The sequence below is a fragment of the Triturus cristatus genome, chromosome 4_1 (genome assembly GCF_964204655.1).
Source record: "Triturus cristatus chromosome 4_1, aTriCri1.1, whole genome shotgun sequence".
NCBI classification, from domain to species: domain Eukaryota; kingdom Metazoa; phylum Chordata; class Amphibia; order Caudata; family Salamandridae; genus Triturus; species Triturus cristatus.
In genome coordinates this window covers 141,791,959-141,819,028 of record NC_140585.1, presented here as the reverse complement: position 1 = coordinate 141,819,028, position 27,070 = coordinate 141,791,959, and the positions used below count along the sequence as shown (strand labels likewise).

The 27,070-nt window shown below is 48.5% G+C and overlaps 2 non-coding genes across 2 annotated transcripts; both read left to right on the top strand.

Annotated features, from left to right (window-relative positions):
- The first annotated feature begins 11,124 nt into the window (after positions 1 to 11,124).
- Positions 11,125 to 11,196, top strand: TRNAD-GUC (transfer RNA aspartic acid (anticodon GUC)). Its single transcript has one exon. It is a non-coding gene; the product is annotated as a tRNA-Asp (tRNA).
- Positions 11,197 to 12,181: 985 nt separating this feature from the next.
- TRNAE-CUC (transfer RNA glutamic acid (anticodon CUC)) lies at positions 12,182 to 12,253 on the top strand. The gene has a single exon. It is a non-coding gene; the product is annotated as a tRNA-Glu (tRNA).
- Positions 12,254 to 27,070: the final 14,817 nt, after the last annotated feature.

Sequence of the window (27,070 nt, the reverse complement as noted above, 5' to 3'; positions counted from 1 at the left end):
CTCCCTCTTGGATTAAAAATTCAGCTCTTGGTTGTACTCAGTAAGAGACAATTGTTAAAACGGGGAGTACAATTTCCGAGGGTGACTTGGTCAAAGTCAAATCGGGGAGAGTGGCCAAGGGTCTTTCGAAATTTAGGGGTCCACATGTGGTGAAGAAGGTTTTTCAGCATTATGTGGTGCTTGACAATGGGGAGAAGTGGAATCTTCGGAGGGTGGCTTTGTATAGCAAGTCTGCAGTGGTTAAGGACTTCCCTACGCCTGTTGTTTCAGGTTCAACCAGTAGCGGTTACTTGTTTTCCACTCCGGAGGATGTCACTTCGGGTCTGAGTTCAAGCCGCTGTAGGGAGGATGGTGGTGGTGATGCTTGTAGTTCTTCTGATGTACAGAGTCAAGCCCATGCTAACAATGATTCTGTTCACCGCGAGGAGACCAGAGTGGTGAGGTCTCGCAGACCTCCAGCTTATTTGGATGATTATTTGTGTCACAAGTGATGTGATTGTATTTTGGGGTATATCGTTTCTTTGTTTTGGTTTAGGGAAGAAGATGTGTTGTAAATACTTATTTACATATTAGCCTTGTTAGTACTTACCCTGTTTCTTGTGTGTGGGTCAAGCCTTCCTTTGTGTCCTATCCCAGTTCAGATCCTAGAACGCTTGTAGCGTTCTTAGTACTAGCATGTTACCGTTGTGGGGATTCCAGCTGGGGGCAGTTGGTGTCCGGTCAGCGGTTGTGGTGTACGCTTTGTCTGTGCTCTGCAAATAAAGATCCTGCTTTATATAGAGGAGACTCCTGCATTCCTTCCTGTGTTTACTTACATCAAGATCCCCATACATGAAATATAACAGGTAGTGATGGATGCTTTTCCCTCTACTGTGGGGAGCCCATCTGGGGGATCTGGAGATCATGGGTCTCTTGTCTCCTAAAGAGCGGGTACTTCACATCAACCTCCCGGAACTGTAGGCGATTCTGCAGGCACTCAAGGTCTTCCTCCCCTCCTTTGTAGGTTGGTCCATCCAGATCTAGACGGAAAACACAACTGCAATGTGGTATGTGAACAGCAAGGGGGAGTAGGGTCTTACCTCCGTTGCCTGAAAGCATTGAGACTGTGGTCTTGGGCACACATCCAAGGGAGCGGGCTCACCGCCAATCACCTAGCAGGATCTCTGAATGTCAGAGCCCACAGTCTGAACCGGCATTACCTTGCTGATTATGACTGATGACTTCTGCTGGGGGTACTCTAGGACATCTTCGCCCTGTGGGGCACTCAGGTGGACTTATTCACCTCCTCGGAAAATGCTCAGTGCCAGCAGTTGTGCGCCCTACGGCATCCACAGTGGGGGGGCTTGGAGAACGCATTTCAGTTGAGGTGAAACTTTCAGCTGCATTGGGCGTGTTTCACCCCATACCCATGTTTTCTTAAGTTCTCAGAAAGATTCACCAAGACCAGGTCCAAGTCATTCTTATCATCCCAGATTGGCCAAGAAGAGTGTGGTATGCGGACCTTCTGCACTTCTCCACATGTCTTCCGCTTCACCTCCACCCAGGCCGGACCTTCTGTCTCAGTCAGAGGCCATGGTTCTGCAGTCCAATCTTTGAGACTTCTACCTATATGCTTAGAGACTGCGTGGGGAAAACTGAGCTTCTTTCAGCTGCTACCGGAGGTGGTTGACGTCATCTTCTCTGCACGTTGTGCCCCCGTTCAGTAAGTCAGCTTATTCCAGCAGATGGAGCAACTCTGTGGCATGTGTAAGGACAATGGTGTGAATCCCTTGCAGGCCAGCTGATCTCAAGAACTGCATTTTGTGATTTCCCTTACACAGAGGGGTTTTGTGCTGTTAGCACTGTGAAGGGCTATTTAACCGACAAGTCTGCTTTCCTCTGTCTACCGATCAGTAGTTCCTGTTTAAATCCCCTGTTGTGATGCCTTTTCCTGAGGGTCTGACCAACCTCTTTCCTTCAACTCCTTTTGTTGTTCCTCAATGGGACTTACATATGTTTCTTACCTTTTTGATGGGGACCCTGTTTGAGACACTTCACAGTTCTACTCTCCGCATGTTAACCTTCAAAACTATGTTTTTGGTTGCTATTACTTCAGTTAAAAGGGTCAGTTAGCTGCAAGCCCTTAGCTGTCTCCCTCCTTTCAATAGCTTTTTTTCAGGATAAATTGGTGTTGCAAACCAGAGATGCTTTCTTCCCTAAGATGGTCTCCCCTTTCCATCTTGCTCAATCCATCACTCTTCCTCCCTTCCACCCGCCTCCTCATCCTACGAAAGAGAAGGAATGGTTTAATCGGTTGAATCCACGGTGGGCGGTGAACTATTACCTGGACCGCACCACAGAATTCCAGTCGGATGACCAGCTCTTTGTCAGCTACGATGGAGCCAAAAGAGGCAAGGTGGTACAGAAGAGGACTCTATCTCAGTGGGTCATCCTCTGCATCAAGACCTGCCGTGCCTTAGCAAAGAAAGATCCTCCCGAAGGGATCTGAGCCCATATCACCAGGGCTATATCGACCACTGATGCACTCGCTATGCGAGTCCTGACTGCAGAAATTTGTAAGGCGGCATTGTGGGCTTCCTTGCAGACCTTGTCAAACGGGTCTGTCTGGATTCAGAGGTGTGCAGGGATGGACACAATGCCAGGTCTGTCTTGCAGGATGTACTTGTTTAACCATCCATCACCCTCCACCCGGGTAGGGTATTGTTGTGAACTCTGTTGAAAAGGTAAGGAATCTGCAAGTAGAAGTAACCAGCAGAAGAAAAAGTTACTTGCCCGCGGTAATGAGGTTTCTGGTGGATACTCCAGCTGCAGGTTCCTCACGACCCGCCTGCCTCCATGTTTGATTGATTCGCTATAGGGAAAATTAATAATTTCCGAGGGTGTATCTTTTTGGTACTCCAATTCTTTATCAATGTCTCTCTATCTCTCCTTCTCTCTCTCTCTCTGCTCGAAGACTTGGAAAAAGGGAGAGGAACGGATGACGGTGCTACGGCGCACGTGGTGTCACCTGACATCACTTCAGGCATCGACCCGGTCCACTGCCCTCTACTGGTGACTTTGAAGTTTTCCGGATCCACTCTGACACCTGTGGTTTGTCTTATAGGTTAGTAATCTACAGGCATATAGAGCATTCACCTGAAAGATCGATACCGCAGGAAAGTACAATTTTTTTATTGTAAAAGGAGGCAAAGTTGTTTGTTATTGCTGTGGGGTTATTCAGGAGTCTGTCTTGATGTTTATTCATTCATTTATTGATCATAGATAACTGCTGATATATTTACTCTCAAAGTTGTATTTATTTTGTTTTTATGGTATCATAAGTGCTCATTCAGTGCAGTGTGAAATCCACAGGCTCGTGACTTGTGTCAACATTTATTTATTTGCAATTGTGTATTTAGAATTTATCAATCAATCAAACTTTATTTCGACATGTAATGTCATAAAAGCACAGTAATATATAAAACACAATTACATAAAAGATACATTTTAAAAACATGTCATAAAAAGATCTAATTGCCTAATACAATAAATATTTAAAAAATGTATTAAACTTAGCAGCTTTGGTGAAAAAAGAAAGGTTAAGAGGAACTAATTAGCCTCTGCCTGATCAGCCATGCCCAGCCTAAGAATTTGGCCACCCCGCAGATTATGGTAGTGTTTGTGGTCGTTTTAAGGATTCTCAGGGCGGCAGAACAGTCCCTTGTCCCTAGCTGCAGGCAAACGGGCCTTAGCCATTTCGTTCTTGGAGGCGCATAAGCTGGACAGACAAAAAGAAAATGGGAGATGTTTTCGACAGCACCAGAGCAAGTTGGACAATCCGGGAGAGTCTTATGGGGGGGATTCCACTTACTAGTACTTTCACAGAGGGGAAGGGTCCCAAACCTGAACTGGATAAAAAGTAATCTATCCTTGGGCTTCGTAATGAAGTCCAGGTAAGGTTCTAAAAAGGGCATGAGCTTGTGTTGACGAAATGCCTCTGTCAACCTACCAAGATTGGGGTCTCTTTGCTCCAGGGCATCAACCAATGCCCAAAAAGCTTTTTTGGTTTCCTCCTTCGATATTGGTGCCCCCAGATCCCCATCAGATGCGAGGCCTGTTACGACCAAGAGCTTCTTAATGTTTATGAGCCACTCGATTAATTTAGAAACAGGAGTACAATTGTCATCACACAATGGTATCATGAACATGCCAATGGGTACAACGAGTACACACAGGTTACAGCACACATTTCCTTGGCCCACATCATGGTTGCCAGATGAGAGGTGAGAAACGGAGGGAGGCATTGAGAAGACAGTCTTTCAAGAATGGGGGAAAATAAAAGGGTAAAGGAAAACATGGAATAACAAGCATTGGCATAGCCAATAGGTCTCGCCTTTGGGACCTTATAAGTGTTTAGCCATGCAACAGCTGCTATTGTTGCACCAAGGATATTGTACTGCATAACTAAACACTTATAAGGTTCCAAAAGCGAGACCTATTTGGCTATGCCAATGCTTGTTTGTTGTTGGTGGTGGTATAGGTCGCGCAATAACTTTGTTTCTGAACGATGACGATAAGGGTGCATCTTTGTTTAAAAACTATATAGTATTCAAGCACGAATCCATACACTGTTACCTCTACCGTGAGCATATGGCATGCGGCAACCAGCAACAACAGCGACTCTTAAAAGTCAAATGTACAAAAACATCCAAGCATAACATGCGGAACACTGGGCACCCAACACAGCGAGCACAGTAGATAAAACATGTCATGTTAAGACATGGCAGCATCTGGGAACAATCGGATAAGTGATGTTACGGCAGAAATAAACGTATTTGGCAACAAGCTTGGACTGGAACAATGGAAGTGCAGATAAATCAAAAATTATTCAATATTCATAATTCAATATGCTTAAAATTGGTCTCGCTCAATCTACAGGCAGTCCAGCGTGAACGCCTGGCACAGGAATAAAGGCAGCATCAGAGTTGAGGACTATTAAAACTTATTTTAGCTTTAACCACGATGTAACCGTTAACGCACCTCCCCGTCCTCAAAAATGTTGGCAGTCTGGATTCAGTACCGGCCACATCAGAAATAACATCCGCGCATCCTCCAATGGCTACCCGTTAAAGAATGTAAACGCTGGCACAGCCACTGTGCATAGACAGCCCTCTGGCACAGCCGGTAGCGCAGAAACAACCCGTTTCCAAAGCAGAAAAGACAACAGTATATTTAGATCACTGCTTCGGCCGTTAAAAAAAAAAATTCTGTCCCTGCACCGGAGAAGCAGCCGACAACCATCCCACTGATAGACTCCACTTTAGCAGTAGGTGAGAATCGCTAGATTACTATGCTGTACGAAGAGGCGCCCGGTAACAGCATGGCAAAGGGTGCGTCCTATGGTACATGATTGCCAGACGTGGTGGAAGATGGGAGAGGGCAACGTAAGATGGAACCAATTCCCAGCCAATCAGGACCAGGCCTGAAAGGGTGGGAGGACTTATAGAGGTAGAAAGGGGACACCATACCAGCGAACGTACTAAAAACAAACAACAACACTAAATGGGAACGTCACAGCAGCCCTAACAAGCATCGTGGCACCGGCGCTTTACTTTGAACATTAAAAGTAAAGCGCGGGTGCCGCGATTATAGCAAAAGTAAAGAAATAGATGTTTTTTTCTGTTTCTTTACTTTTGCAAAAGTGGAAGTCATCACGGTTCTAATGACCCGTGAAAGACTGCTGGCGGGCGGCTGCGCGCGTGAACGCAAGCGCTAGGCCAGCCAGCAGCACTTTGAAAACTCATCTACAAAATGTCTCTCCGAGCAGCACATGCGCGCTGACTCAGCGAGACCTAAAAAAACGAAAGGGAACGAGAAGAGAGAGGGTAACAGGGGTGGGGGCGGGGACCGGAGAGGAGGGGGTGACCCAGGATTGGGTGTCTAAGTGACAGGTGAGGAGGTATGTGTCATCACTGCTGGGGGCGGCACGGCTGGTGCTGCCCCGTTCTAGTCAATGATGACCACGCAGGAAGGGTGACCACGTGAGAATGTCGCTGCCCGCGTCCCACGCAGAGGGACATCAGCAGGGCAGCCTTCTAGTGGCCGCCCGTCGCAGCCTTCCCCCCCCCCCCTGCTCCGCCTCGCTAGCAAGGCCGCGCCCAGGGAGGGGAGCTCCCAATGAGTTTGCCTTTAGGAGGCGTGCCGATAGGGGGGGGCGAGGCTAGACCCCCTACTTAGGCGTCTCTCTCACCCAGTTCCTCCTCTGCTTCCTGCGCGCCGCTCCTACCATTTTTTGGCGCCTTTAGGGTTAGCGAGCTGGTGGTGAAATCGAAGGTTGACCTGTCTGGCACAGCGCTGGGTATCGCAGACGTGGCCCTTAATGTATCCCTGGAGCTCCGCATTCGCAAATCCAAGACAGACCAGGCGGGGAGGGGAAAGACAGTTGTTCTACAAGCCTTGGGGGACAACAGGTACTGCCCGGTCCACACTGTCAGGGAATACCTGGCCTTACGCCCAGCGGCCCCGGGCCCCTTCCTGATTCATGCGGATGGGTCCCCCCTCACTAGGTTTCAGTTTGATCGCATTCTGGGTGCCACCCTTGACAAGGGGGGCTTATCAGGGAGGGAGCGCAGATTCTCCTCACACTCCTTCCGAATTGGCGCTGCCACCTCAGCGGCCAAAGCCGGCCTGGGCCCAGAGGGTGTGAAGGGTGTGGGGCGCTGGGAGTCCGATTGTTTTAAGAGATATGTTCGACCTTGATGCTGCATGTACATTTCTGAGTTTTCCCACTTGAGTTTTCCTTTTCGGATGAACATATCTGAGCGTCTTTAAACTGTGTTCTACAACGGGTATCCCCCGCATAATTTGGTGTGCAAATAAAGATACAACTACCTAAAAGCTGCTTCATCGTGTCATTGACAGGTCACCAGGTTTGGTTGATGGGACACTCCTGCATCACGAGGTTGGAACGCTGGGCAGCACACAGGAACTGGTCGCAGAGTTTTGTTCACACAGTTTGTGTGGTTGGGCTCCCCGGGGATGAAATGGAGTGAAGCACAGGGCTCAATTGAACAGCATTTGGCGGCTGGGGGGGTACAGCCGTTGGTCATCATCTTACACCTTGGGGGAAATGACCTTGTTTCCAGGGGAAGGAGGGCCCTGCTTATGTCCATGCAAACTGACCTGCCAGCCATTAGCCAGGTTGGGGGGTCATGCGAAGTGTGGTGGTCGGAAATTGTCCCCCGCAGGATTTGGAGGGGGGCCAGGTCTCCGGCAGCAGTAGATCGGTCACGCAGAAGGGTCAATAGGTCCATGCAAAAATTCATGGAGCGCAGGGGCATGGGCTTCATCAGACATGCATTGATCCAAGAGAAGGTGGAGGGGTTCTACAAGCCGGATGGGGTCCACCTGTCCAGGGTAGGGATGGATATGTTCCTGCTGGACGTGCAAGAGGCGCTAGCAAGGGCAGGGCATCAGTAGCAGCTATGAAGGGAGGGGGGCTCTGGCAGCGACGGAAGCCTCCCCAGAGCTGTGGCGGAGTTACAGGGCGATCTGGAGGCAGAAGGGTACAGTAAGGGTACCTCTGCAACAGGCGGTACAGTAAGGGTACCCCTGTCCGGCACAGTAAGGGTGCCCGAGCCAAGGTCCGGGAGCCGAAGGGGGTTCTGGGAAGACCGCGACGGCGCCCCGTTAGTCCTTCGGGCGGTTGGGGGGCCTGACCAACCGGGGGTGTGCCACAACACGCTCCGCCCCTGTCAAAAGGGGCGGGAGTAGGAGACAGATCACGTGACCCAGTGGATGATATGAAAATAAATATGTGCCGCACTGCCGGGCATCGACCCACCGTGCGTGCTGGCTCACCAGGCGGGCGGAGCAGCGAGGGGCTGCTTGCCCTGGATCGCCCGTAAGATAACCCATTTATCGTCATACTTATGTTGTATGAAATAAACCTGCAGCAGTTCTTCACCCACAATGAAAGTGTCAGTGTAATCCTTGGGTGACGTCTGTACATGCGTGTTGAGTGGAGCGGATGACGGTGTGGTCACTATGCCGCTGCCCGCGTCCCACGCAGAGGGACATCAGCAGGGCAGCCTTCTAGTGGCCGCCCGTGGCAGCCTTCCCCCCCCCCATCCCCCCCCTGCTCCGCCTCGCTAGCGAGGCCGCGCCCAGGGAGGGGAGCTCCCAATGAGTTTGCCTTTAGGAGGCGTGCCGATAGGGGGGGGTGAGGCTAGACCCCCTACTTAGGCTTCTCTCTCACCCAGTTCCTCCTCTGCTTCCTGCGCGCCGCTCCTACCTGGCCACGCGTATTCCCACCCTCTCCGCTTACCCTGCGCGGCAGAGGCAGTGCGTTATTGGAATGTTTTAATGTTTCTCTTTGCGTTGCAGGCGGAGTTACAGGGCGATCTGGAGGCAGAAGGGTACAGTAAGGGTACCTCTGCGACAGGCGGTACAGTAAGGGTACCCCTGTCCGGCACAGTAAGGGTGCCCGAGCCAAGGTCCGGGAGCCGAAGGGGGTTCTGGGAAGACCGCGACGACGCCCCGTTAGTCCTTCGGGCGGTTGGGGGGCCTGACCAACCGGGGGTGTGCCACAACACGCTCCGCCCCTGTCAAAAGGGGCGGGAGTAGGAGACAGATCACGTGACCCAGTGGATGATCTGAAAATAAATATGTGCCGCACTGCCGGGCATCGACCCACCGTGCGTGCTGGCTCACCAGGCGGGCGGAGCAGCGAGGGGCTGCTTGCCCTGGATCGCCCGTAAGATAACCCATTTATCGTCATACTTATGTTGTATGAAATAAACCTGCAGCAGTTCTTCACCCACAATGAAAGTGTCAGTGTAATCCTTGGGTGACGTCTGTGCATGCGTGTTGAGTGGAGCGGATGACGGTGTGGTCACTAGAAAAGTCTGCCGTATCTTGCAGCTTATAGATGCGTTTCTCACAGGAGGTCATTTTGTACATCTCTAAGAGCCATTCCTCGTGTGTGTGTGGGGGTGGGTGGGTGCGGAGAGCACCAGCGGCGATGGCTACCGAGCTGAGCAGCCGTTAGTGCCGGGTTCATTAATCAGTATTCATGGTGGCACAGTGAGGGGGGGCTGCCGGATCATGGATCATTATCAGATGGCATGGGTGTGGGGATGTCTATCGTCCTGCTTAGTGTGGATGCCACCTCAACCCAGAGGCTGCGGAGGGCAGGACAGTCATGCAGTGCATGCACCAGGTCAGGGGGTACGTGTCCACAGTGCCAGCAATCAGAGTGGTGCAGTGGCCCTGCTGTCTTGAGTTTTGTTGGCGTCCGCCGCCATCCATGGTGGCAGAATTTCATCCAGACCCCTCTCGCTCCCCGGTTCAAATGATTCAGTATCTCGACCCCATCTTCCGCCTCATATTCCAACTGTGGTCGAGCCTGGCACTTGGCGCTCAGTTTCACTGCCTGCGCTTGAGAGCACAGATGACGTAGCAGGGGATTATACAGGCCTGAGGTCCCACCCTCGAATTGTCCCCAGGTGTGGGGATAGGTACTCACCAGAGAGGAGGGAGGGCCCCAGGTTGGGTCACTGGCGTATCGAAACTTGAGGGGGCCTCCCTGGAGGGAGGGCCCGAGGTTGGGTCACTGGGTATCGAAACTTGAGGGGGCCCCCGTGGAGCTTGCCCCCCGCCCCCCCCCCCAGCACCGCGGGGGCTGCGTCCGCGAGGGAGGCAGTAACGCAGCTCACACTTTGGCGCTTCCCAATTGGAACTGTGACTTTTAGAATCAAATCGGGCCCACAAAACACTTCTGCAACATTCTCATAAGAATGACAGACAACAGCTCTTTAAATGCTTTATGTAAGTTTTAAGGTAAAAATACAGACTATACTCTGTAAATTAGCAGCATAGTATATAAACCAAAATTAAAGAACTCAGTGCAGCTCAGAATAAAATCCGGCATAGATTTAGCATCTAGGAATAGCAGGGTCTCTCTACTGTGAGAGAAATGCGCACTCATACAGTGCTTCGGCCAGTAAAGTTCATACATTGGGCTGATGCAATATTAACAGATCTAGAGCGAGCACGCTTTGTCACTGGCTTACTGCACTCTGGAGGCTCTCTGAGAACTTTTTCTGCTGACTAGTGTCGGAATCAACAATGAAATCACATGACAGAGGATGACGTCTAAACAGGGTGGGAGGCAAGGTTCAATATTAGCAATAACTCACATATAGCTCTCGATTTGTATTAATACAAATTAGCGCTCACAGCAGTAACATAGTAAAAAGTAAACATGAAACACTGTAAATAAACAGCTATAACTAAAACAAACCCCCAAAATCTAACTCCAAGAAACCTATATTTTTTTAGCGCTCTATTCAAGATAAAATAACCTTTTTTTAACTGTTGGCTTCCAAAACAAATACATTAGAACATATAATCGAATTCAGTCACTACTCAGCCACTTTCCATATAAGTTGAAATTTCTGGCTGGTTTGAAGATTTGGCAAGCCATTAATTGGTGCTTAGATATAAAAAGCTGCTTTGATGCACTGGGGTATTCTTTATGCCACAGAATGTCTTCTACGCGAGCTACATGAGCCTTCGATAGCTCAGTTGGTAGAGCGGAGGACTGTAGAGGGGAAGCTGACATCCTTAGGTCGCTGGTTCAAATCCGGCTCGAAGGACTTTTCTTAACTTTTTTCCTCTGCTTTATATAACTAAGCGCCTCTTTCTCAGACACTCACACACCTGGGCTTTTCCTGCCTCCTCTCTTCTCCTTTACAAGCCAGCTTCCTCCTTTGGCGCGAGCGGGCGGGTGGGAGGGAGAGTCTCCCTCCCCACTCCCTGTGTGCAGCCCCCGCTGCAATCCTCCATCATTAGTCAGAGACAGGGGCCCCTGGGCTGAAGAGCCAGGCCGGGCCCAGTGGGAAGCAGCTCTGGGAGCTGTTTGTTGACTCTGGCATCAGGTGATGTTGCTGAGAGATCCTGCTAGTGAGAAGGTTGTTGTGAGGGAGGAGTGTGTGTGTATGAGACGGAGTGTGTGTGTTTGTTGAGCCTGTGGCACCCTGTGTTGGTGACAAGGAGCTGGGAAAAGAGATAGATCAGTCACAGGCAGGACAGGGCGGGTTGAAGGGCACTCAAGGAGCTGCTCAGCAAAACCGCTGCATCGAATCCTCGTTAGTATAGTGGTCAGTATCCCCGCCTGTCACGCGGGAGACCGGGGTTCAATTCCCCGACGGGGAGGTCCGTATTTTTTTTTTTAAACTTATACTACATTTCCACAATTGAACACCGACTTTAACTGCAATTTTTAATGCGATGCTGACACTTTTTATTTATGGCCACCACAGCTGGTACAACGTAAAACATTTACTAATGCAATCACACACCCTTCAAAATCTATCACGGACAGTTTGTAAGTGCTACTACACCTTTTGGGATGGATTGCTGCCTTTTTATTTTAAGCTGCTGTGTACTTTCTTGGAAATGAAAACGTTTAATGGGGGTTATTATTGAAATAAAAATCGGAGGACTACATGGTGAACAATACAAATAATAAGGGGGCGGGCTCTGAATGGGGACTTGGTTTATATGACAATGAAACTTTTCATGTTTATTTAAGTGAAATGGTTTAGAACTTACTGGCACATTCTGAATGCAAAGGAACCCCTGACCCGGACGTGCACGTCCCACCACCGCCAACAGTGCTTTTATGTTTCTTGGGTCCAGGCATGATTTCTAAACCCAGGTCAGGTGTTAGCGCCGCATGCTGGGACTTGTAGTCCAGTTTTATAACCCTCTACAATTAGGGCCCCGGGCCCCACCATCTAAAGGAGACTCTGTCCAGGGGGAGCTGCACGTGTTCACCCGGGACACCTCAGAGCTGGGGAGCCCCGAGAAGAAGCTCTGACCAACCTTTTAATTGTACTTTTTATTTTATTTGATGATAATTGATTCTTGATGTTTCCATTCTCAGGTATGTGAGAGGTGGGTGTCAGAAATCTGCGATGCTTGGACACTCTCCACAGACTTCAACCTATTTAAGGCAAAGTCGTTGTTTTCCTCATAGTTTGCCTCAATGCAGTGCACTTTCTGTGTCTGCTGCTATTTTCCCCCCTCTAATAAATACTAGCGTGCTTTACCTACTTTAGTTGAGGAACAAAATTCAACTCAGAAACAGATTCGGCCACACAATTTAACTCACACGTGCCATGGCAACTACAAGCCCTCCCTGGTGGTCTAGTGGTTAGGATTCGGCGCTCTCACCGCCGCGGCCCGGGTTCGATTCCCGGTCAGGGAAGGAGAATTTTGCATACTTTTTTCACTTCTATGGTTGATTCTGGCCAGGGAAATATTTTATTTTTCATTGTGTTTTTAATTGTAGAGGAACACATTTTTTTAAATTTAAAAAATGGAACTGTTTTATTACATGTATTTCTTCTTCAATTTAAGTGTCACCAGTTATAACCTAACATTCCACACTGACAGAAGAGTGGGGCGCTGGTTCACCAAGCTGATGATTGGCTTAGTAGATTCAGGAGACTTTCACCGAGAACCTTTAGTGCTGACTAGTGTGAAACTATTAAAGTTTATTATTGAAGCAGAATCCATAATAATAGCAAATGACACAGGATAACGTTTAAACAAGATGAAAGACAATGTAAACAGGGTTCAATATTAGCAATAGCTCACATATAGCGCATTATTTTTATTAATAGAAAATTAGCGCTCGATCTCCTCCCGGGCCCAAAGATGTCATCACCACTTCAATTCTGTATCACAGTACACCATTCAATCAATCAATCAAAAGACCTTTATTCGAATTTCATAAAATTCATAAAAGTACATGTATAAAAACAGTTCATTATTACAATATTTCAATGCAGTTTCATAAAGATGAAAAACCGATACAGCAACAATTCAGGGATTTTCCATCATTTTACGTACACGTGTAATAAGTCTTAAGAAAGTGCTGGTGCGGAAAATTAGTTCATCTGTCTCCAGAGAAAGTAACATTGAGCGGGACTCCTCCAAAGAAAGTGGTCTCTGCTTTCTAAAATAGGGTGTTAAAAACCAATTAATATATTTTAAATAAAATTTACAGAAGAATAGAAAATGCAACTCATTCTGTGTGCTAATACCGTCACACGGGCAAAGACTATACTCTGTCGAGCGATGGTAACCCAAAGGGAAACCCAATAAAAATTTTACAGAGCCTACCCTTAAGCGGAATAGCAAGGACCTTTCCCAGTTAGACATGGGTAGGGTGAGATAGAGTGGGAATGGTTGCGAACACATATCATTCTCCATATATTTGACTACAGTGGGTTTTGATATTTCCCTTTCCATTCTTTCTGTGTCAAAAAGTGCATAAAGTGCTTGTTTGACCTCTGCCTTATCTTTGGGTTCAATTCTTAGTGGGTCAGAAAAGAGGTCGCCTCTATTTACGGCGCTTAATATTTTTAGGACTCCGGCGAGCCAAGGAATCAGTAAGCCGTGGTCACATTTGAGGCAGTCTTTGATTATATCTTGAGTTAAAGTGGCTGCATTGTTCCTCCAAATTCTCAGCCAGAATAGAGCTGGTCTGGATCTAATGAAATCACAGATATAGGGAAGATTTAGCTCTTTGTGGCAAATGAATTCGGAGGATGAGATTGGGGCACCCAGTAATTTCCTACAAAAACGGCTCTCTTCACGTTGAATGCCGGGATTTTTGCCCAGACCCCAAACCTCAGCCCCGTAAGTGGTGGCGGGAATGCACTGTAATCTAAAAATGTTTTAAATGGCACTAGTAGCTCCTAGTTTCTTTGGGCGTGGGAGACTCAATATTGAGTTGGTGGCTTTCGAGAACTTGCTCATGGCGTGGGCAGAATGCCCACCCCATGAGCCGTTCGCAGCGAAAACCACCCCTAGGTATGTAAAAGAGTTTACAGAATCTAATTTATTGGGTCCAATATGTATGGTGTTAAGTTTCCGTTTCCCAGGCCCACATGACATTATAAAAGACTTTTTAAAATTTACATGCAGATCTAAACCCTCCATATGGTGGACAAAGTTTTCCACAAGCAGACGGAGGGCATTTGGGGTGCGGCCCATGAGGACCGCATCATCTGCGTATAATAAAACTGGTAAAGGAAGCCCCTGAATAATTGGCACATCTTTAGTCACTAATTTTAATGCTTTTGCTATCCCATTAATATAAATAATAAACAGCAGGGGTGCTAAAACGCACCCCTGTCTGACCCCCCTGCCGATCTTTATGGGTCCGGATACTTCACCACCTGACCCAATCCTAACTTGTGCCTTGAGGTCTGTGTGGAGGTACGCTAAAAAGTGTACGAGAGCCTCATCCAAGCCGTAGTTAAGTAGCATAGTCCATAATTTCGATCTATTAACTAGGTCGAAGGCTGATGAGAGATCCATAAAAGCAAGGTAAATAGGGGATGATCGAGCGACGTTGTACTTGTCAATTATCAGTTTTAAGTTCAAACACTGCTCGACCGTACCCACCCTGCTCCTGAATCCCATCTGACACGGGTCCAGCAAATCTGAGTCTTCTATCCACTCTAACACCCTATTATAGATAACTCGCCCAAGTATTTTTAACGTGTTATCCAGGAGCGAGATTGGGCGATAGTTGGCTGGGTCTGATCTGTCACCTTTTTTGTATATTGGGACTATGATGCTAGAAGACCACGTCTTGGGGATAGATGCTTTTGACAGGCTATTAAAAACATTGTGGAGGATCGGTGCCCATAAATCCGGACTGTGTTTTATGACGTCTATAGGGAATCCATCTGGGCCAGGTGCCTTGTTACCAAGGCTCTCTTTGATGGCTGCTTCTACCTCGTAAAGGTCAATATGCAAATTTTGCAGCTGTCCCAGATCTGGGATAGTTAACTCCTCAGTGGGGGCAGCATATATTTTAGAAAAGTGGGCCTCCCAAATGCTACTGGTTATGTTACAACTGGTTGAAGATAGATGTTTGCCCATATCACGCGTTTTCCTAACGGCGGCCCAAAAAGGGCCGCTGCTCTTTAGGTTGGCGCTGACAACCAGTGATTCCCACTGTTCCGTTAGTAGGGCAGCCTTCCTTTCAGCTATTTTTTGTTTATAATGTTTCCTAGCTGTCTGTACCTCTACAGGGTTCCTTGGCTTGATAGCCAATGCCCTACGTAGTCCCTTATTTGCAGTTGAACAGGCGGAGTCAAACCATCTTGGGTCTTTCGCTTTGGTAGATGAAGGAACTGACAAGACGGTCTTAATTGTTTCACATAATTTACAAAAATCGGTGATTATCCTACGACAGTTCCCATCAGATAATAGACAAGAGTCAATTAATTCTTGATGATCATTTTTTACACTGTCAAGTATGGCTGCACAATCGATTCCCCTCCATTTTAAGCGGAGGCCACCACAAGATAGTGTAAAATCTCTTGCTCCGTTTAGGTTAGCATATACCGGGCTTGGACCCAAGTGTAAGATAACTATAAGAGGGTTATGATCTCTAAATGATGACTCCACCACTTCAGAGTCCATAACACAATTGGTTAGGTGAGGGGATGTGAAAATGAAATCAATGGTAGAGCGGGAATCCCTCCCTCTAAACGTAGGGGCGCAGGCCATCCCAGGGGTTCGACTTACTTCCATAACATTACTTAAAATATGTTCGTTTAATATCTTAGCCAATTCAATGCCCCTTCGTTCTGCTTGATCCAAAAGATTATTATCCTTGTGCCAATACTTCCTTAAAATTTTCGCATTAAAATCTCCCCCCATGAGGATCCCTGACTTATCTTCTAGACCTATGTTGGATTCAAGGTGTACTAAGGTGTTGGAAAGTGCTGTATAGATCCTGTTCGGTACAGAATAAAAATCATTATTGTAAAAATTGATTAAATAGAGCTTAGTCTTTCGATTATATTCAAGAACCTGAATATTTGGGTTCCCTTCTGATAAATCCTTAAAAGTACCTCCCGCCAATATCCTGATACCAATAAAAAGTCCTCCCACTGCACGGCCGAAGGCAGGTTTTGAGGCGTGCACACTAAAGCAATGGTAACCTTCTAGGTGCACGTTCCCTACAGCCCAGGTCTCTTGAAACATGATGATGTCTTTGCCATTCAATAGCTGGACCCATCAAGGGTCAGACAATCTTGAGTCTAATCCTGCAACGTTCCAGCTAAGGATGGACAGGTTTGAACCACTAGGGATACCTGGAGGCTTATCCCTTACACTCTGCTTGGGATTAGTTGGCAAAGTTGTTATATCCACACAAGTGACTGGTGATGGGGCAGTGACAACCTTTGTGACCTTTGGTCGGGTTATATTAATTTCTATGGGATCTGGAAGTACCCCGATTGTGTCAGTTACCTCTGCGCATTCAATATTGCTTGTGCTATTCCCCAGTCAATCCAGTTCTTCTAAATTTGAAAAAGCGTGTTCAAACCGGTTATAGGTGGGGACATTATACATATATCTCATCTCGTTCTGAGCAGTATTAAAGTTTAAATTAGTCCCTGCGTAAAGGCCTCTCCCTTGGAATATACTGGGGCGCGATGGGATAGGATGGATATGGCATCGGGTGTATCGATGGTGTGAACGCATTGCCTAATGAGGGGCCATTCCTAAAATCAGGGTATTGATCCTGGTGGTGCCTTCGACTGGTGGTTCTGATATAGGGATTCATATCCTGTCTATATCCCCAGGAATTAATCCCGAAATTAGGGCCATGGTCTATCAAGTGCCTATAGAAGTACCCAAGAGGGAGAAGAGTAGTATTGTATTCCCATTGTGAGGGTTGTGGGGCTTTTGCAAGCGTTCATTGCGCCCATTGCGGGGACCTGAAATTTATAATTATACAGTCCCCCCTCAAACTTTTTTCTCAACGGACCCACCCACCCTACTCTTTGGGTGTGAATAATCTCCCCAGCACCCTCCATCGGGAAATCACAATTTTTGGATAGCCAATGGAGGGTTCTATTTTTAAGATTAATAAAATTTTCCTCTTGGTCTTTCCTTAATTTGGGCACATTAGATAAAACCAAGACATAAGCTCCACACTCTGGGGGTAGGCTGATACAAGCCGGGATCTGTCTCGTAATAGGTGGAATAAGCTGATCCAGTTTAGCTAGAGGCATAGAGGGAGAGTTACAGGCATCAATGTTATCTTGTCTAGATTGTGCCTTATTACTTTTGGAAACATTTTTGTCCATACCTACGGGAGTATCAACCCTGATAAGTTTAGGTTGAGGTGCCTGTTTGGCTGGATGATCCGTATTAGGTGGGTTTTTACTTGTGCTTGGTTTTGGAGGTAACAGGGGATCATTAGTATGTCCTTTGTTATTCATATTAGTACCACTTAATTGTGGTTTATCTACAGTGGTTACCCCCAAACTATGCATAGTTATTTGATTGCGCCCAACACCTAATTTTGTGACGTGGTCATTTAATTCCTTCAGCCTCTTTTCAATGTTTAGGACTTGTAAATTTATTGGCCCCAGGAGAGTGGTTATCAATGTCTCCAGTCTCCCCCAAAATCCCTCATTCTCTGTCACGGTGTTGATTTCTATAATGGAGGAATCCGGCGCGCCAAATTGATCTCCCCCCTTGTCCTTATTTAGCTCTACAGGGGCAGCAGTCCTCCGTGATCGGTTTTGGCTGTCCTTGTATTTGTCAAATGTGGGCTCATTATGCTTCCGTTTGCTCTTAGCTTTTTGCCTTTTGGCTTTCTGGCCCCTAGTTTGCATAGATACGCTGGTACTTTGATCCCCATCTGTAGCCAATATATCAGAATCGGGGCATAGACCTGCTATGTGTATCTGATCATTGGCTAAGGGTTCCGAGAGAACGAGGTCCCTGTTTATGCTTGGCTCTATCAAGGTAGGGGTTGACGACAGCCTAGTATCCATTGAAAAGTGGCCACAAGAGGCGGTATCTCCATTAGTGCAGTTCTCGTTATTATCTGCGCCCGGGAGCCCCGCATAGGATGTGGCTAGCAGGGAGTCCAATGATTTTTCCAATGAAATATCTTGATGCATAAATAGGGGCAAACTTGGTGGGAGCGATAAGCGCCTTTCTGTATTCTGAATTGCCGTGGCAACAACGCCAATGGTTTTCTGTAGCATTTTGTCTATTGCTGTCAGGCTAGGCAGTGGGGTGGTGGGGGTTGATACTGGTAGTTTCTGCTTACCCTTTCTTCTTGGTGCGACTAAACTCTTCTTTCCCATGGTAGGTATTTATGCCGGAGCCCAGCAGTGAGTTGGCAGCAGTTTCTGGTGTGCGCCTGTAACCAGAAGCGTTAGAGGGGGGGCCCAGCCCTGCCTTCTCCTGGCGATGACGGGCAAGGACGGGCCCGCCCTTGGCCCGGGCGCTGCTAGCGCACGTCCCGCGCTGCAGAGGCACCCGGCGGCTTTTGAAAAGCTCCGGCGCGCCCAGATGTCGTCAGGCGCTGCGCCGATGCCAGGGAATGCTGGGAAATGGTGTTCGATACAGCCGTTCCCCTCACGGCGATGAATGAAGTGCAGGGAGCAGGATTCCCCCGCTTGCTGAGCCGTTCACCTCACGGCAGGTAAGTGGATTCACAAGGTGTCCCACGGGTCTGAAGGCGCGTCCCGCGCTGCGGAGGCACCCGGCGGCTTTTGAAAAGCTCCGGCGCACCCAGATGTCGTCAGGCGCTGCGCCGATGCCAGGGAATGCTGGGAAATGGTGTTCGATACAGCCGTTCCCCTCACGGCGATGAATGAAGTGCAGGGAGCAGGATTCCCCCGCTTGCTGAGCCGTTCACCTCACGGCAGGTAAGTGGATTCACAAGGTGTCCCACGGGTCTGAAGGCGCGTCCCGCGCTGCGGAGGCACCCGGCGGCTTTTGAAAAGCTCCGGCGCACCCAGTTGTCGTCAGGCGCTGCGCCGATGCCAGGGAATGCTGGGAAATGGTGTTCGATACAGCCGTTCCCCTCACGGCGATGAATGAAGAGCAGGGAGCAGGATTCCCCCGCTTGCTGAGCCGCTCACCTCACGGTAGGTAAGTGGATTCACAAGGTGTCCCACGGGTCTGAAGGCGCGTCCCGCGCTGCGGAGGCACCCGGCGGCTTTTGAAAAGCTCCGGCGCACCCAGATGTCGTCAGGCGCTGCGCCGATGCCAGGGAATGCTGGGAAATGGTGTTCGATACAGCCGTTCCCCTCACGGCGATGAATGAAGTGCAGGGAGCAGGATTCCCCCGCTTGCTGAGCCGTTCACCTCACGGCAGGTAAGTGGATTCACAAGGTGTCCCACGGGTCTGAAGGCGCGTCCCGCGCTGCGGAGGCACCCGGCGGCTTTTGAAAAGCTCCGGCGCACCCAGATGTCGTCAGGCGCTGCGCCGATGCCAGGGAATGCTGGGAAATGGTGTTCGATACAGCCGTTCCCCTCACGGCGATGAATGAAGAGCAGGGAGCAGGATTCCCCCGCTTGCTGAGCCGCTCACCTCACGGCAGGTAAGTGGATTCACAAGGTGTCCCACGGGTCTGAAGGCGCGTCCCGCGCTGCGGAGGCACCCGGCGGCTTTTGAAAAGCTCCGGCGCACCCAGATGTCGTCAGGCGCTGCGCCGATGCCAGGGAATGCTGGGAAATGGTGTTCGATACAGCCGTTCCCCTCACGGCGATGAATGAAGTGCAGGGAGCAGGATTCCCCCGCTTGCTGAGCCGTTCACCTCACGGCAGGTAAGAGGATTCACAAGGTGTCCCACGGGTCTGAAGGCGCGTCCCCCATTCATTAATTTTCGCTTCTTCTGTTTGATCTCTTCGAAATCCTTCTGTGTTCACACTCACTCCACCCTAATTTTTTGGCTGTCTTATTTCCCTCTGGCGGCCGTACCATACACAATTCTTCTTTCTTATTCACTTCAAGGCTCAATTTAGTAGGAGGTTTCTTTAAAGTCCCCTCACCTTTCCCAATGATATGGACAGCATTTGTTTTCTCTTCTCCTCTTTCTTCATCTTTTCTTGTCCTTTCATTCAATTAATCGATGACTATTCTTTCCTCTGCATTAGTTTCAAATGTTGCATCACACACGTCATGATCTGTAAGGCTTTTGTTAGATAAAGGAGTAAAGAATTTCATCATAAACTCATGCTGTCCCCTTGATTTAGACCCTTTATAAGCGTTAGACATATGTTTAGTAGCCAACAGATATAGATTCTCGATTTACAATAGATACATTTTCTAAAGAATTATCAAAATTAGAACAAAAGAGTTCAATCAAGTTTTGTTGGTAATATAGATTAAGAAAACCAGGACAAGAAAAAGAATAAGACAATGGAAGGTGAAAATAAGCTGCCCCTTTGGCTGCAGAAGCAGGCAGATAAGAGCAAATAAAACAATTTTCACCTTACATAACCTTAACGTATTCAGATAACATTTTATAATACACATTATAGCTATAAATATTCTCGTCTTGTGGAAAGTGAAATTTTTATTTAAGATGGAGGGATAGTCACGGAAGCAACAGTAATATTATTTAAATGGAACTTTTCGGACGGTGGATTATATAGGGTAATGGGGCTCCTGAGAAATACGCAGTGGGTGTTTTCTATTGAAAAATTAGGATTACGGTGCATAAGGGTAGGGAGAGCCACCCTCCTCCCCAACGTGTGGATAACCACTGATAAACTAAAGCAGCATTCCTTTGCACACGCCAACAGTGTATGTTATATACATCATTTACAGTAACAAAAACACGCTTGTTCCTCCACTGAAACCGTCACTTCAGTTTAATCCTGAAATCCTTAGCCAACACGTGTTGTGTTGCGCTTAATGGTTGTGCGCAGCGACTTCTTCAGGGCTATTCTCTCTTTGTATGGACCCTTAATCCCGGATTTGAGATCAACCACTCTAATCGTTAGGCCACATCCTGTTCAAGGTATGGTGATAATATGCCTTGGCAGTAGAAATGTAAGCAATGCTATTTCAGAGAATATTATCCTGGACAGGAATGCAATAAAATGTTAGTCAAATGTCATTGTGTTTAAAAGAAGGCAACTTACAAATGTGCGCTTGTAAAAGGGAGGTGTTGCTGCTCAGACCTAATGTAACCACATGACAATTTCTCCACAAATTTTCACTGCCTCTGCTTATGCGTATTCTCAGTCCAGTTGTTCGAATCACAGAAGTCGCAGGTTTTCCACTCTCCACATCGGTCTGTGATTCAGCAGGTTGTTCATTCAATGGAGATGGTGGGTTTCTGGTCCGGACTTCCTCCTCCTCTTCTGAAGCCTCAGATACCTCGAATCACAGGAGACTAGGAGAATTGGCAGATGTTGACTCTCTATCTTTCCTTTCGTGCCTTGCCCTCTTGGTATGGGAGGAGTGTATCCAATTTGGAAGACCATGTCACTTGACAGCAGTGTTCGTGATCAGAGTCAGTTGGTAGGGTCCATGCCACCTCGCTCCAGGCAGGACTTTCGGACGTGTTTCTTGATGTGGATCCAATCACCAGGGTTCAAATCATGCCCCGGAAAGTCTCATACTGTCAGGCGCTGAGCATGGGCGCCTACCAGGACGGTAGCAGGACCCGGGACTACAACGCCCAGAACACCCGGCTGCAGGAAGGCGTGGTCAAAGCCTTAAATCCCGGGGAAGCGAGCCGAGAGGCGCGCGTTATACTGTCGTTTTGAATCCGGAAGTACGGAGAACTCACAAGCTATCGGAGGACGCCTGGTGAAAGGGGAGGCCTTTTGCGGTTCCCGAGTCACGGGAGACCGCAGCGGTGCACGGATGCAAGCGCCACCGCGCCTACCCTAGAACACGGATTTCGTTGCCCGACCGGGGAACGGTGGGCTTCTGTGAATCCACGTTCGTGGTTCCCGAGAGCAGGGAGACCACCGCGGGGCGCTGAGGAAAGCGCCGCCGCTTCACGGCCGGATTATTGACTCACGGCGGTCAGGACCTGGGGGAATTCGCACGCCTCGTGCAGCAAGAAGGTGTTTTTCCCCGGCAAAGGTTACAGGGGAGAGAATCCTACAGCCCGACAGGCACGAAGAGAAAGGGGAGGCGGTTCCAGGCAAGACTTGGTTTCTGTGGCCAGTAGTTCTTCTGGAGGCCTTGGGCTACAACGTATATTTTCATTGGTCTTTTTTCATTTCATGACTCATAGCTGGTTCTATAGCTAGCAAAGTGCTACTGCTAGCGTTACTATTTGTTGACTGCCTAAACACTCCTTGGAATGTACACCCTTGAAACTGCTGGATTGAACAGCAGTGTTTTGCTTATGATTTTGGGACAGAAAGGGGAGGAATTGGATGGATGTGCGTTGACTGCCTGATGGGTTATGGCTCTGGATGGCCTTCATGGGGTAAAGGGCATCCCTAAAGAGATGTGGTGCATGCTAGGTGTATGTAGAGACACACGGATTAGTTATACCTAGTGAGACCTAAAGAGAGTAGCGACGTTGTTTTCTTGTTGTTGTTTATGTAATCTTTTGTTGCAGGTATCCTTCTCCCCGCAGTTCCCTTCCTAATTCCTTTCCCTCACCTGATAGCCCTAGCACTCTGAGTTGGTGTAATCCAGAGTCGGGGACATCTGGAGGTGGAACCCTTTGTGCATCATTCAAGGTCGGAGGAGTCGCAGTGGAACCTGACATGTACTGCTCGAGTAGCCTGGTCAAGCTGATGAGAGATGGAACGCACCACATCAGACAATCCTTTGCAGTACTCAAGAACCGTGTCATCTGTGGTATTTAACAGGGTGGTACAGAGGGCTTACACATAGATTTTCCATCAATATTTAATGCAGAGATAATCCGGTTTACTTGCATGAGGTACTTCAGATAATCATGAGCTCTAGAGGAAGAATCTCAGGCCATTTGAGTGATGTAGCAGCACTTAGCTTTATTCGTCTCAATCAGTCTCTCTACCACTCCAGATGCTTCCAGTTTATAGCTACAGTGGAATCTTTGGTAAATCCCTAAAGCCGTACGTATCAACTACCTACTCTCACTTTTAAAGTGTGTTCCTTGATCAGATTCAAGATGAGCTGGCAAGCTGAAACGTGGTATTAACTCTCACAACAGTCTTTTGCAACTGTTAGTGTAATCCCACCGCATGTTCATGCAGGATTTCCAACATGGCAGGGGCATCAAGGGAGGGAGCCCAGTGCTCTAGTTGTCAGGTTGCAGAACTCCTCAGGATCCGGGCGATGCTATAGAGGTCCACCTCCTGATCTCCCCAGACTCCAACCAAGGGTTACAGAGCCCAGAGGTGATCAGGCGAGGGAAAGGATGGGGGGAAGGGTCAGCATGGACAAGATTCTGAAAAGACAAAACATAACATATAGCAGCTATAAACAGTCTACTCTCTTTAGGTCTCACTAGCACAGGTGGTTACTATTGTTACAGAGGGCGTGGACCTCACATCCTGTGATTCCACTCACCGACGTACACCATACCAGACTCCCCACATTAGATATGTTTTTAGAGCCTTCACATGAACCAATCACATTGCCCTCTTGTGTTTGTCCCCCTTGCTATTCCAGCTTGGATCTTACATCAGACCCCAGCTACGAGTGAGTTAGCCCCCTCCTTAGGGTATTGGTGACAAAAGACAACAAAGAGTAGGCTTCCACGGTGAAGGCACCGCCGCCTGGAGTCCCTACGATGTAGCGCTTCTTCACCAGGTGAATATCAACACGCTAGGTTTCGGTTGAAGTTATTCCCTAGCTAGTGCTCCTTTAGACAAGCCCCAATGTCTCGCTCCTCTAAGGCTTATGGCTCTCTTCCAGCGCTGTGTGTTAGAGTTAGCTTCACTGAGCTAATCATCCCACAAGTCGCGCTCTCTCAGCGCTGCCTGAAATGTTGAGCTCCTTTGAGCTCAGACCCCAGTGTCGCGTTTCCCTAGCGCTGCCACCACCGGTGAGCTCCTCCGAGCTGAAAACAATATCGCGCCCTCTCAGCGCTGCCTGCAAAGTTAAGCTCCTCCGAGCTGAAAATACAAACGCGCTCCTTCGAGCGCTGCCAGAATTGTTAAGCTCCTCCGAGCTGGAAATACTATCACGCTCCTTCCAGCGCGATTCTAAAAGGCTCGTCCGAGCCTCGGCCCGTGTCGGGAAGGGAAGGCTGGTCAAGGAATCTGCGAGGAACGGGCAGGCGAAGGACAGTGAGCTCAGCCGAGCTCCGCTACTATCTCTCACCTGCTTCCTCCTCTGTAGCCGCGACTCCTCCAATTACGCTCCCCGCCTGGACGCCAAGCTCCAAGGGACGAGGAAAGTGGAGTCCTCCGGTTCGCCTTCCTCTGTAATCCGATTCTGCTCCGATCACCATTCCCGCCTGGACGCCAAGCTCCGAAAGACGGCAATAGGATCCTCGGTTTCAAAATAACGCACGCCTTCTGCCGTGCACGACGTCCTCTTATATACGCCCACTTCCTGGTTCCGGGGCTCTTGGGACTTGTAGTGTTTTAGACGCTAGGTAGGCGCCTTAGATCTCGAACCCTCACACTAGTGTCTTCAGGGGGCGTGACGCAGACACAGCCAAAAGACAGCTGGACGAAGGAAGGAACGGCTGAAGACGGAGGATGCGAGAAACCTCGAGGAAGCAGAAACCAGCAAGGAGGATGACCGGGAGAGCACGACCCCAGAGGAGAGACCCAGGGGAATCGACCAACAGACGGGAAACAGACGGACAACAGAGCCAGGAGAATTAGCGCCGAAAGGCACTGCCAGCCAGGCTAACCGTCCCGGGGGAGAGAGGGATGGGGTGACTCCCTCAGCCATGACTCGGAGGACTGTGGCTCAAGGCAAGTACCTTTCTCAAACCTCTTTACATGGGGTAGGTGGAGGAAAGGACACACGTAAGGCATAGTCCCTCACAGACGTAAAAAGCATGCAACACTGAGAGACGCATGAGAGCACCCAGGGTGATGGTGAAGGGTTAGAGTGTGTATTAGCAGAAGACACAGACACCTGACCTTGCCTTATATTTGTTTATTTTGAGGACATACATCTACCTCTTCTTCTGATGGGACGGGAAGGATCAGGAGACTGGTGACCAGGACCTTGGGGAGAAAAGACAGCATCCCGGTGTACAGTGAGGAAACTGACACCGCTAAGACTGGATTTATCCTTCCTGTTTAAGAGCCACTCCTCATGGGACTCTACTTGTTCCTTGGTTTCTGTTAATACTATATTAAAACAATAGTACCCATTACCGCTTGAGTGTCCTACCTGACAAAGTGACCACAAGTGATGTTAGAAGTGGGATAGGTCATTTAAGACTACCATGACCCAACCCATTACCACGGAGGCTATGGTCACTCAATTAGCCAAGGGACAAAGACATTTACAATTAGTCCTGGGGCAGCAGACCCAGAATGCCCAGAAAGAGAGAGAGGCCTTCCAGACCGCCCTTAAGGAACAAGCACCTATCCTAGCAGCCAATCAACAAATAAAGGTCACCGCCATTTTGCTCCTGATGGACGCCATTTCCATGGCCCGAGTTCATCCAAATATCCTCCGTTCAGTGTTACAGAAGTTCCAGGAAGGGGATGATCCTGACTATTTTTTTGTGAACTTTGAAAGAGTAGCGACAACGGCTACGAGGCCCCAGGAAAGATGGGATCAGTAAATAGATTCCCTCCGGTCGGGCGAATTACAGGCCACATACCAAGCTGCCAATCCCGCGGGACTCACTCCCTGGCCTAAAATTAAGAAAACCATCCTTGAAAGACTAGGGCACGACACAGAGTATTACAGGGCTAAATTTCGGAAAGAAAAGTGTACAGCTGGAAATAACCCCAGAACTCTCTATTATCGCATCAAGGATCTGGGCGAGAGATGGTTGCAACCCAAAGCATCCCCTATAGGGGAGGTCATTGCTAAGGTTTATCTGGAACAATACCCAGAGGCGTTACCCAGTGATACACGTACTTGGATAAAACAACATCCCCACTTAACGGTAAAGACCGCAGTCGAGCTGGCCTGCGCTTATCATAGGTCTCCAGAATTTAGGGTACAAGCGCTAAAAACAACTACAACCACCCAGAAACCCTATCCCAGAGTGGTAGAACCAAGACATCCAGGAGGAAACAGAAATATGATTAGACCCCCCTTTGAATCCTTTTCCGACCCAGTCAGGTCCCCAATGCTTCGGGTGTTCAGAACGGGGACACCTTGCTAGGAATTGCCCACTCAAGGGAGAGGGGGTAGAACCCATGGAAGTAGGGTGGTCACAGGGTCGGATTTTAACTACAGGAGAAACCCCGGGACGATACAAGACCACCATACGTCTGAATGGTAGGTCCGTAGATGCGCTATTAGACACAGGGTGCCACAAAACCATTGTTTCTCGGTAATTAATACCTCACAGTCAGATTTCAGAGGAAGCACAGATATAGGTTTCCTGTGTGCATGGAGTCGTACGATTGTATCCTCTGGCTGAGGTCTTGCTCGATGTAGAAGGAGATCCACAGGTCAGAAAAGTAGGAGTAGTACCCGCCCTAGCGGGAAAGGTTCTCCTAGTTTTGACGAATACTTGCTCAAAGTAACCAAAAGAAATCCTGAAGCCTAATGGTTACAGGAAGCCCCCGTCTCTGCCTCAGACATAGCAAGTCCTGAGACAAAAATACCCAAGACCAGAGCAGAGAAAAGAAAAGAAAAGACAGACCAGTTTATAGAGCAGCTGGACTGTCACCTGTTACCCGTCTCCATTCCTCTCCAGATGACCCACAGATGCCAATGAGTTTTAGAACAGCATAATGGGAAGACAACATATTAGCCCAGGTGTGGACGCAGGCTCAAGAAGAAGACACCCGACAAGGTAGGACATACTTTTGTTTAAAGAGGAGACTCCTGTATAGAATTAGTGGACTATCTGACTGCCGGGCTAAACAACTTTTGGAACCCATAGCTTTTCGAGACCAGGTCCTACACATAGCACACAGTCACCCTGGGGGCGGGCCCTATGGTCAAGAACATACTCTCAAGTAGAGAAGTTCTATTGGCCTGAGATATATAAGGAGGTTGCCAAGTTCTGCGTGGCCTGTCCCTGGTGCCAGTTGGTTAAACCCCCCACAGAGAGAAGAGCGCCTTTGCGGCCGTTACCCATAATTGATGTTCCCTTTAAATGAGTAGGGATGGATTTGGTAGGAC